Below are 11,966 nucleotides of genomic sequence, written 5' to 3'. Positions count from 1 at the left end.
TTTACAAAATTATGAGGTAGACGAGCAGAGAACATAGTCAATCTACACTTTTTCAGAAGTCACGTGAGTTTAAAGCGAGATAGCATAGGTTTAATGTGAGAGTAGTACAATTTGAAAGGGATGTGAGCGATACTTGTTTTTAATACAGACATTTTTGTGCAGGTCGAATAAATTGCCAAATTTAGTGGCAGAGATTGGTGCACTCACAATACTCCAAAGGCATCTAAATGGCTATACAGACAGGAAGTGTTCGGAGAGATAAGGGACAAGTATTGGCAAATATGTTTAGATTAGTTACGGTCATCTGTTCAGCAGGTGCAAGTTGGATAGGAAGGTTTGCTTCTATGCTCGGCAATTCTGTGACACTCCAGTACCTGACAACAGTTTGAATAGACGACTTGCAAAAACGCATGTTGTTTGTTACTAAGTCAGCGTGTTTGAATTTTATTTTTTCTTGAGGCGTAATGTTTTGAAATGACACAGAGAGGAATGTTTTCCAGACATTTACAGACAATGACCATTCTCCTTGATACATTCCCAAATTCTCCATCAAATAATTTCGTTGACTAAAAAAAAACCTCACAAATCGTGTTGTCCCATCAACTCTACAGTGAATCCAAAAATGACAGCTCTTAACGTGGACCAGGTGCAAAACTCAAAAGGCAGAGTCATTATCAGGCACACAAACTCAATACTTCTGTCTGTGAGGCAGTGCGAGACGTGTATGTCCAGAACTGCTCACACAAATAGCACCGAAGCAATTCCAAACGGAGCTTCCCGACATTCTGGAGATTTAGTGCATTGCCAAGTAACAGAAAGTGCTCAAGTAACATAAAACATAACAGAAAAATGTACCATGAAAAGTGAATATTACCAATTATATTCTCGTTTAAATTAGCTCAACAATGCGTTGGTGCCTCCACCTGATCGAGCGAGCTAATCTCCAGCCTCCCTCACCAGAACAGTAATTAAGGAAATGAGAGAAATATAACAACGTTTTACGTTGCGATTGCCCAACTTTTAGCCACAACAACAAAAAACGAGGGAGCAGATTTAGTGCAGGATCTGGCTTCACAACAGCGGTGAAATAACGACGTCCACTCACTTTTAGGGAAAACTGTGAACAACTCACATTGTCCAGAATATGAATACACAGCGCGGACTGTTAAGTTCCCATAGTCTACTGCTGCCCCGATATTCATACGAAAATGTACCTTTCAAAAAGAGCGTTTGTAGCTGTGGAATGACAGTGGCAGCTGTTTCCCCTCGCTCTTACTGCCGCCCTTGATAGTGTAGGGGCTGGTATTCTCATCTTACACGCGGTAGCTGAGTGTGCAATTCTCTTTTGTGGAAAAGCGGAGTGTTTTGGAGCAGAAAGATGTGAAGTTCGGATGCTTCTGGAGTTCTTGTTGAAAAGTTCGGTGACTCGAGGAAGATGGTTTGCAGACTTTTCCTCACCTGTCAGGGTGACATTCTCAGCGCTACAGAGGTTCCTGTGAAGCGCTGCTCTCATGTTTTGGTACGAATTCATTTGGTTTCATTCCCGCTGCTTCCGTTTGTTGGAATTGCAGATTGGGTCCAACGGATGGAATCCGTAGATGAGTGCCCTGCTTCCAGGAATTGTCTGGCTGTCTTCTGCTTGCCCTGTCCTATTATTGTTGTGCTATTCTAGTCGTATGTGTGGCCCTTGCCGTTTGTACGTATTGCTACTAGGGACTGCTGGACTGACGCCCACACAAATTCTTTGCCAAGAACCAATATCCACGCACCTTCATTCGCAGATGCATGGCACACAAAGTTCGCAGCGAGGATATGCTTTGATGTAATTTTTAAATCATGCTTCCCTGTATTAAAAACAAATTCTGGAAAACGATATCCAGGCTCTTCTGAACACTCGGGCTTATGACAGCACAAAAACCGAGAGCCTCATTCAGACAACAACTCACGAGAAAACAAGGCCCAATCCGCATCATGTGCAGGTCAAACGTGGTTGACGTGATTGCATGCAGGGACTGCACGAAACACGACATAGGAGAAAGAGGCTGACAACTAGAGAGCTGCATTCGTAATTTCACGTGGACTGTAAACGCCTCGGACAGCTGTTCCTTGCAGTTATGCACAGAATATTGAATGTCTCTGATTCCAGGGCTTGGAACTCGGATGATATGACCGTCTGCAGCACTGGTTACTTCATTGTGTGAGGTAACTCCTGATGGAACACATGTAACACTCTATTGCTCATTGAGAAATATATCCAAAATAGGAGTTCATAGCAGCATTTCTGTTGTCATTCTGGTGCTGTCCCTGACATGCCCTGTGGCACTGCACTTATTCTGTGTTTCCTGAGGGTTCAGCACATGCTTCCACGATCGTATTATGGGCAGTAATCTGCATTTTCGCTTCAATAACGGGTGTGTGAAGCAGAGGTCCACCATTCTCGATTCTATTTTTCTCTTCTTATGCGCAACTGCAATACAGTAAAGGATCAATTAATATTGTAAGATGATATACAGAAGCCTGTGAAATACCGAAGTTTTAATGACATTTATGCAATGGTTAGCGATTACCTTGATTCAGGAAATAAGGATGTAAAGTCTGTTTGGCTGGAGTTGAGGAACAGTGAGGAATGAACTCACAAGCATATGTGGTTTACAAGCCCACTCGCAGAAACCACAAAGCGAAATAAATCTTACAAGGAAAAAATATTGTGTGTGAGTAACAAAAATGGCAATTGTCATGCGTGATGTTAACTTCCCATCTAAAACTCTCGGTTCCATTACAAAAACGTTTGGAGAACCATAATCAAAAAAATCCCACATGTCCCATAAAACATCACGAGGGATATCTTGGTAATTGATTACTCTACTGGTGACTCAGTTTTCCTATTTTCTTGGAAACCATCTCTTTAATTGTGAGCATCAGAAAAGGCTTTCTTTTGCCAGGAAGAAATAAATATGTGATTAACCTTTGTTCGTTTCATGTATACGAACACTGAGACTCCTCTGCACTGCACATCGTTTGCGTTTCTATCGATTTTAATAGTAGCGTGTCTTTTGATTCTTCCCAAAAAAGTATATGATCTCGCATTCCCGACATGAAACTGCATCTGCCAAGAATACTCCAATTGTTGGCGGGAATCCTGAGGAACAGAATGTACATGTATTTGGAAAGACAAGGACTGATTCGGGACAGTTAACATGGCTTTGTGCGTGGGAAATCATGTCTCACAAATTTGATTGAGTTTTTTTGAAGAAGTAACAAAGAAGATTGATGAGGGCAGAGCAGTAAATGTGATCTATATGGACTTCAGTAAGGCGTTCAACAATGTTCCCCATGGGAGACTGATTGGCAAGGTTAGATCTCATGTAACAGCAGTGGACCTAACACCGATCCTTGTGGAAGGCCGCCAGTACCTGGACACCAAGAAGAACATGTTCCATCAACTACAACACTGTTTTCTATTGGCAAGCCAATTACTGATCAAAGCTGCAATCTCTCCCACAATTCCAGTCCACCGCATTTTGTATAATAGCCTATTGTGGGGAAACTTATCGAACAACTTTCTGAAACCCATATACATCACATCAACCGGTTTACTGTCATCTCCCTGTTTGGTCACTTTGTCAAAAAAATCAATACGATTCGTTAGGCAAGGCCTACCCATCACAAAACCGTGCTGAATGTCCCTGATCAGATTATTCTTTTCTAGATGGTCATAAATCCTATCTATAATAACCTTTTCCAACACGTTACCAACAACTGCAGTGAGACTCACTGGTCTGTAATTACCAGGGTTGTCTCTACGACACTTTTTGAACACGGGAACAACGTATGCTATGCTCCATTCCACAGGCACTATTCCTGCAGACAACGATGATTTGACGATCGACGCCAAAGGCTCATCAATCTCTTCCCTTGCTTTCCAGAGGATACTAGGACAGATCCCATCCAGCCCAGGGGACTTTCCTGTTATCACACTCTGCAGTATTTCTATCACCTAATCCTTGTGAACCTCAATCTCTAGTATTCTGGACGCAAGTATCTCAGTATCTTCCTCGCCAACATTTTCATTTTCTATAGCGAACACTGTCGAAAGATATTTATTTAGCGCTTCCCCAATCTCCTCTGACTCCACACACAACTTCCCATTATTATCCTTGATTGTCCCAAATTTAACTCTCGTCATTCTTTTAATCCTGACATACCTATGGAAAACCTTAGGGTTAACCCTGATCCTATCTGCCAACAACTTCTCATGTCTCCTCCTGGCTCTTCTCAGCTCTCTGTTTAGATCTTTCCTGATATCGTTGGAACCCTCGAGCGCTCTAACTGAGTTTTCACATTTTGTCCTAACATATGACTTCTTGTTCTTCTTGACCAGGGATTCCACTTCCTTAGTAAACCACGGCTCACGCGTTCTATATCTTCCTCCCTGCCTGACAGGTACATACTTATCTAGGACACACAGGAGCTTTTCCTTGAATAAGCTCCACATTTTAATGTGCTCACCCCCTGCAGTTGCCTACCCCATTCTACGCTTCCTAAACCTTACCTAATCTTCCTAAATCTTGGGACTTGTGCCTCACAACACACTTCACATTCAACAACCAGACATACGAACAAATCAACGGAACACCCATGGGCTCACCGATCTCGGGACTAATAGCAGAAGCAGAAATGCAAAGGTTAGAGCAGTCTTACCGCAAATTCAACCCAAACACTGGTTCAGATACGTGGATGACACCTTTGTAATCATTAAAAACACGGAAATAGAGAAAACACACAGGATCATCAACTCCACACTCACAGGAATCCGATTCACCAGAGAGGAAGAAAAGGGCAACCAACTCCCATTCCGAGACGTGATGGTACAGAGAACACCTAACGGAGAATTCACCACAAACGTACACAGGAAAGCCACACACACAGACCAAGTCCTGAATTATGAGAGCAACCACCCCAACATACACAAACGAAGTTGCATCAAGACACTATTCAAAAGGGGCACAACACACTGCAGCACACCAGAACTGCAAAAAGAGGAAGAGGAACACCCAGTCAAGGTATTCGCCGAAAACGGATATCCTCGCAATTTTTTCAACAGATGCCTAAGGGATAGACCACGGAAATAGGACATGCTACAACCCAAAGGACTAGCCACACTACCACACATCAAGAACATCTCCGAACTAACAGCCAGACTACTGCGATCACTAGGACTCTTGACAGCACACAAACTAACAGCCACACTCAGACAACAGCTTACCAGAACTAAGGACCCGATACCCAACATGAGCAAAACTAATGTAGTATACAAAATCCCATGCAAGGACTGCACAAAACACTATATAGGACAAACAGGAAGACAGCTAACGATCCGCATCCAGGAACATCAACTAGCCACGAAACGAAGCGACCAAATATGCGTAGTCGCCACACACACAGACGACAAGCAACATGAATTCGAGTGGGACAACACTACTATTATAGGGCAAGCCAAACAAAGAACAGCCAGGGAATTCCCAGAAGCATGGCACTCATCCACAAACTCCATCAACAAACACATCGACTTGAACCCAATATACCAGCCACTGCAGCGGAGAGCTGAAACTGACAACAGGAAGCGGCAAGGACAGGCCACCATAAATGCCGCACGAAACACCACAGAAGCGCTTCACAGGAGGATCCCAAGCACTGAGGATGCCACCTAGACAGGGGACGAAACGTTTCCAACAAAAACTTCCAGCTCGGCGAACAGAAACACATCATTGTCTTGAGTGTTCCAGAGTTTTTCATTGTCCCAGAGTCCAGATGAAGTTTGCATTCCTCACATACGTGAGCGAGAATGATTTCAATGTCTCAGATCATTTCCTGTCCCGAGAACTTCAGAGTCAATGTCCCGTCGTCTACTCGGTCCGACAGTTCTCACTTCTTCATTCTCCTCTGATTCCATTTCCCAAAGAGTTTCTCAAGATTTACAAAGCTGGAGCCTAAATTATATGGTTTGCTTCCTAAACATTTTTTCAACTGCCAACTGACAATATTTTCACAGAATCTCTTCACAATCCTCTGGCTTGCACCATGTCCAGGGATGGGAAGTCCCGTTTGGCGGAGAGATTCCCGAAGCTGATGAGTTTCACTTTGGAACAAAGATGGTTAAGTGGCGATTTCCTGCGGTTGTTTGTAATGATGGGAGAGGGAGCGGTGGGGAATGAGCACTTTGACGAGCAGGAGGAAGTGTTGCCACTGACCCGAGGCAGAGAACAGTGGACAGGGATTAAAGGAATCTAATGAAAAGCAGCACTTCTGCTCAGGACGTTCAATAACAGCTGCAGAAACCCGATGTGTCGAGCAGTGTATCTGGAAAGAGAAACAGAGATAATGTTTTAAATATGGAACATTTCTGATGAAGAACTCGAGTTTCCCAAGTCTAATCAAATTATCGGCCTGGTTCACAAATAGTTTTTCTGAACTTTGAGCATTCACAACGTAGTCAGCAAGATTCGAACCTTCGCGGGGAAACCCCAATGGATTTCTAGTCCATCGCCTTAACCACTCGGCCATGACTACAGACAGCTCAGGTGGGTTGAGCATTGACCAAATCAGCCGTGATCTCATTTAAAGCTACCGTTGACTTGATGAGCGAAATGCTCCCATCTCCTTTCATACCTTTGCTGTCATTTGTAAGGTGCGAGACACCAATGTAAAAGAAGAAAAGCACAAAGGTAGGAAAAGACATTTGCAGGCAAACTGAGTCAAAATTATTTATTGAAAGGAAAATCACACTTGGCAATTTGCCATATCTCTTTGCGAACATGACCAGCAGAAGGAAGCAAGGGAGCTATTGATCTGAGTATTCTCGGACCTGAAGCAAACAAAGGTTAGTGACATATTCATCTCTTTTTCTGGCGAACGAAATGATCTTTCCTGATGGTTACAATGAAAGAGATGGTTCCCAATAAAAGACAGAGATTAATTCGCATGTAGATATATTTCAATGTGACACGATTCATTTTCAGTCCCTAAGTACCCCAGAGATGGAGGGGGTGAGTTACTTTTCTTCACTCTTCAACTCCTCAGCACGAAGGTACAAACATGAAACCGCTAGAGATGGAGTTCTTGAATTGTGAACCAGAGACACTGAAGAAACTAGGCAAAAGTGAGGACTGCAAATGCTGGAAACCTGACTTGAGATCAGACTGATGCTGGAAAAGCACAGCAGGTCAGGCTCCATCCGAGGAGCAGGAGAGTCGACGTTTCTGTTGCCAGTCATGCTCCGCTGCACAAGCAATTTTCGTTTTTGGCTCAGATTTCCAGCACCTGCAGCTATTTGTTTTATGTTAACCTTCATAATGTTTTGGACAAAACCAATGACCTGCCAGCATCGGAAAATCGGCAGAAGTACTGGTACACCGATATGTTTGCTGAACAATACAGCCATTCCATGAGCGGGAATACGATCCGAGCCACGGTGCTGAGAATACCGAATCCTCACAAGTAAATAACAAGACAAGGCGATAGATACTATCGTATTTGGTGTAAATAAAAAACCCTGTCTGAACATTTTCGTTGCAGATTTTTTTCAAATTGTCTTCGAAGATTTACAAAGTGAGAAAAGGCCATTCCGCCCGTGTGCATTGCGGCTAATCAGAGAGCCATCCATTCGAGTAGCAATTTCGAACTTTGGCCCAAAGTCTCGTGTGTTGTAATGTTTCAGGTCAAATGTCAATGAGGTTATCCGATTTTCTAACATGGCACAATAATTGGACAGAAGTATAACGAATTGAAACTCTTTTGAGGAACTCATGCTCATTTTCACCCACAGAGGGAGACACACCAGAAGATACCGCCAAACTGACGGAGGTGTCCCTTGTGGAGAGCTGGAATTTGAAATGGATAATAGGACAAATGCAAGCTTTCCATGCGGAAGCACAGAGGCGATGTCCCGAGAGAACTTTACAAGGGAGCGTCAACGTATACCACGGTTAAAGTGAAACATTCCCCCTCGAGCCAGGTCGGACTCAAACCTATAATCTTCTGATCCGAAGTCAGACGCGTTATCCATTACGCCACTGGCCCAAGAGACCAGCCTGCACTTGGCAGAATGTCGATATGTTATGCCATGGACTTTCACGGAATCAGAATTAAAAAGGTGAACAAGCAGCGAAGATAATTACCAACATTGCTTCACTTCGAAGTTTCCAATTTGTGAAGCAGTGCCTTTCACTGGCAAAGGAGAAACATTTGTCCTCAGCTGCCTGCTTCAGGGTCGCCACCTTCTCTGCTGGAATTTTCCATCGTTTTATTCACAGTCATGACGCGATTTCATGATCCATTCCAGTGAAAAAGTGTCATGGTGTCGTCCAAACAAGACCCTGCAGAAACTCAGCGAGAAACCTCTGGTCATTTCGAGCTCTGGATGTGGAATTAGACGAGATGCCTGACACCTTTTATTGGCGCCGCCACTTCACTGAAATTAGCGGCTCAAAACGAGCCGTTGTTTGCATCAGCTTGATTTGTACCTTCCTGCAGTGCATTTGCTAAACAACATCAGATAGATCCCATCCGGCCCAGCTGACTTATCTATTTTCACACTCTGCAGTATTTCGAATATCTCTTCCTTGTGAACCTCAATCTCTTCTAGTCTAGACGCAAGTATCTCTGTACCTTCCTCCCCAACATTTTCATTTTCTATGGCGAACACTGTCGAAAAATATTTATTTAGTGCTTCCCCTATCTCCTCTGACTCCACACACAACTTCCCAATTATCCTTGATTGTCCCAAATTTAACTCTCGTCATTCTTTTATTCCTGACATACCTATGGAAAGCCTTAGGTTTAACCCTGAACCTATCTGCCAACAACTTCTCACGTCTCCTCCTGGCTCTTCTCAGCTCTCTTTTTAGGTCTCTCCTGATATCGTTGGAACCCTCGAGCGCTCTAACTGAGTTTTCACATTTTGCTTAACATAAGACTTCTTGTTCTTCTTGACCAGGGATTCCACTTCCTTAGTAAACCACGGCTCACGCGTTCTTTTTCTTCCTCCCTGCCTCACAGGTACATACTTATCTAGGACACACAGGAGCTTTTCCTTGAATAAGCTCCACATTTGTAATGTGCTCACCCCCTGCAGTTTCCTACCCCATTCTACGCTTCCTAAATCTTACCTCAATGCAACGTAATTTCCCTTCCATGAGCTGAAACTCTTGCTCCGTGGACTACACCTATCCCTTTCCAACACGAAAGTAAACCTGAGAGAATTGTGATCGCTGTCTCCAAAGTGCTCACTTACTTCCGAATCTAAAACCTGGCCAGGTTCGTTACCCAGTACTAAATCGAAAGTGGCTTCGTCTCTTGAAGGCATGTCTACATACTGTGTCAGGAAGCCCTCCTGCACACACTGGACGAAAACTGACCCTTCTATAGTACTCGTACTGTAGTGTTCCCAGTCAATATTTGGATATTGTCTTGAGTGTTCCAGAGTTTTTCATTGTCCCAGAGTCCAGATGAAGTTTGTATTCCTCACGTACGGGAACGAGAATTCTTTCAATGTCTCAGATCAGTTCCTGTCCCGACAACATCAGAGTCAATGTCGCGTCCTCTACTCGGTCCGATATTTAACGCTTCTTCATTCTCCTCTGATTCAATTTCCCAAAGAGTTTCTCAAGATTTCCAAAGCTGGAGTCTAAATTATATGGTTTGCTTCCTAAACATTTTTCCAACTGCCAACTGACAATATTTTCACAGTATCTCTTCACAATCCTCTGGCTTGCACCATGTCCATGGATAAGAATCCCGTTTGGTGGAGAGATTCCCGAGGTTGGTGAGTTTCACTTTGGAACAAAGATGGTTAAGTGGCGATTTCCTGCGGTTGTTTGTAATGATGGGAGAGGGAGCGGTGGGGAATGAGCAATTTGACGAGCAGGAGGAAGTGTTGCCACTGACCCGAGTCAGAGAACAGAGGACAGGGATTAAAGGAATCTAATGAAAAGCAGCACTTCTGCTCAGGACGTTCAATAACAACAGCAGAAACCCGATGTGTCGAGCAGTGTATCTGGAAAGAGAAATAGAGATAACGCTTTAAATATGGAACATTTCTGATGAAAAACTCGAGCTTCCCAAGTCTAATCAAATTACCGGCCTGGTTTGCACAATAGGTTTTCTGAATTTTGAGCAGAAATTGTTCCAGCAAGAAAGCATTCATAACGTAGTCAGTAGGATTCGAACCTACGTGGGGAAACCCCAAAGAATTTCTAATCCATCGCCTTAACCACTCGGCCATGACTACAGACAGCTCAGCAGCCCTGAGCATTGACCAAATCAGCCGTGATCTCATTGAAAGCTCTTGCTGACTTGATGAGCGAAATGCTTCCATCTCCTTTCATACCTTTGCTGTCATTTGTAAGGTGCGAGACACCAATGTAAAAAAAAGAAAAGCACAAAGGTAGGAAAAGATATTTGCAGCCAAACTGAGTCAAAATTATTTATTAACAGGAAAATCACACTTGGCAATTTGCTAGACCTCTTTGCGAACATGACCAGCAGAGGTCAGCAAGGGAGCTATTGATCTGAGTATTTTTGGACCTGAAGCAAACAAAGGTTAGTGACATATTCATTTCTTTTTGTGGCAAACGAAAGGGACTTTCCTGATGGTTACAATGAAAGAAATGGTTCCCAATAAAATACAGAGATTAAGTCGCATCTAGATATACTTCAATGTGATACGATTCACTTTCAGTCCCTAATTCCCCCAGAGATGGATGGGATGAGTTACTTTCCTTCACTTCTCAACTCCTCAGCATGGATGTACAGACATGAAACCGCGAGAGATGGAGTTCTTGAATTGGGAACCAGCGACACCGAAGTAACTAGGCAAAAGTGAGCACTGCTGATGCTGGAAACCAGATTTTAGATCAAGTGATGCTGGAAAAGCACAGCAGATCAGGCAGCATCCGAGGAGCAGGAAAGTCGACGTTTCTGTTGCCAGTCTTGCTGAGTTCCGCAAACAATTTTCGTTTTTGGCTCAGATTTCCAGCCTTCATAATGTTTTGGGGAAAAAACAATGACTTGCTCGCATCGGAAAATCGGCAGAATTACTGGTACACCGATATGTTTGCTGAACAATAAAACCATTCCACGATCTGGGCCACGGTGCTGAGAGCACAGAATCCTCACAAGTAAATAACAAGACAAGGCGATCGATACGATCGTATTTGTTGTAAATAAAACACCCTATCTGAACATTTTCGTTGCAGATTATTTTCTACTTGTCTTCTAAGATTTACAAAGTGGGAAAAGGCCATTCCACGCATTGTGCATTGCGGCTAATCAGAGAGCCATCTATTCTAGTCGCAGTTTCCAACTTTGGCCCAAGGTTTGGTCATGGTGTCATGCAGAAACTCAGCGAGTTCACACAGACATTTTTGTGTGTGCAGAATGATTTGCCACATTTAAGGCAAATTCAATGGCATCCGAATGGGTATATAGACAGGAAGCGTTCGGAGAGATAAGGAACACATTTTGGCAAATATGGTTCAATTAATTTCGGTTATCTGTTCAGCAGGGACCGGTTCGATAGCAGGGTCTTTATCCGTGCTCGGCAACTTTGATGTGCTCCCGCAGCTGACACCAGTTTTAATGGACCATTTGCAAAAAAATGCACTCTGTTTGTTACGCAGTCAGCGCGTTTGCCTATATTTCTGGAGGGTGGATGGGACGAGCTGACCCATCGATGAAGGTCTTTCCGGACTTTTGCTGTCAATGACCATTCGTTTAGCACCTTCCCAACTTTGCTATCAAAGGGTTTGGGTGAAGAATAATACCGCACGGATAATGTTACTCCCCTCAGCTCTCCAACGAATCCAGAAACTGACAGCTCTTCATGTGGAACAGAAGACACACCGAAGCATGCATGCTGCCTTTGCTGCAGTGCAAGCCGATTATGTCATGAACTGCTCAGAGAAACG

The 11,966-nt window shown here is 43.6% G+C and overlaps 2 non-coding genes across 2 annotated transcripts; both read right to left on the bottom strand.

Annotated features, from left to right (window-relative positions):
- Window positions 1-6,488: 6,488 nt before the first annotated feature.
- trnas-aga (transfer RNA serine (anticodon AGA)) lies at window positions 6,489-6,570 on the bottom strand. Its single transcript has one exon. It is a non-coding gene; the product is annotated as a tRNA-Ser (tRNA).
- Window positions 6,571-10,206: 3,636 nt separating this feature from the next.
- trnas-aga (transfer RNA serine (anticodon AGA)) lies at window positions 10,207-10,288 on the bottom strand. Its single transcript has one exon. It is a non-coding gene; the product is annotated as a tRNA-Ser (tRNA).
- Between the last annotated feature and the right edge of the window lie 1,678 nt (window positions 10,289-11,966).

The sequence above is a fragment of the Chiloscyllium plagiosum genome, unplaced genomic scaffold (assembly GCF_037043375.1).
Source record: "Chiloscyllium plagiosum isolate Xiang-an unplaced genomic scaffold, Cpla_swu_hap1 HiC_scaffold_45, whole genome shotgun sequence".
NCBI lineage: Eukaryota > Metazoa > Chordata > Chondrichthyes > Orectolobiformes > Hemiscylliidae > Chiloscyllium > Chiloscyllium plagiosum.
This window is presented reverse-complemented; position numbering and strand designations above follow the sequence as displayed.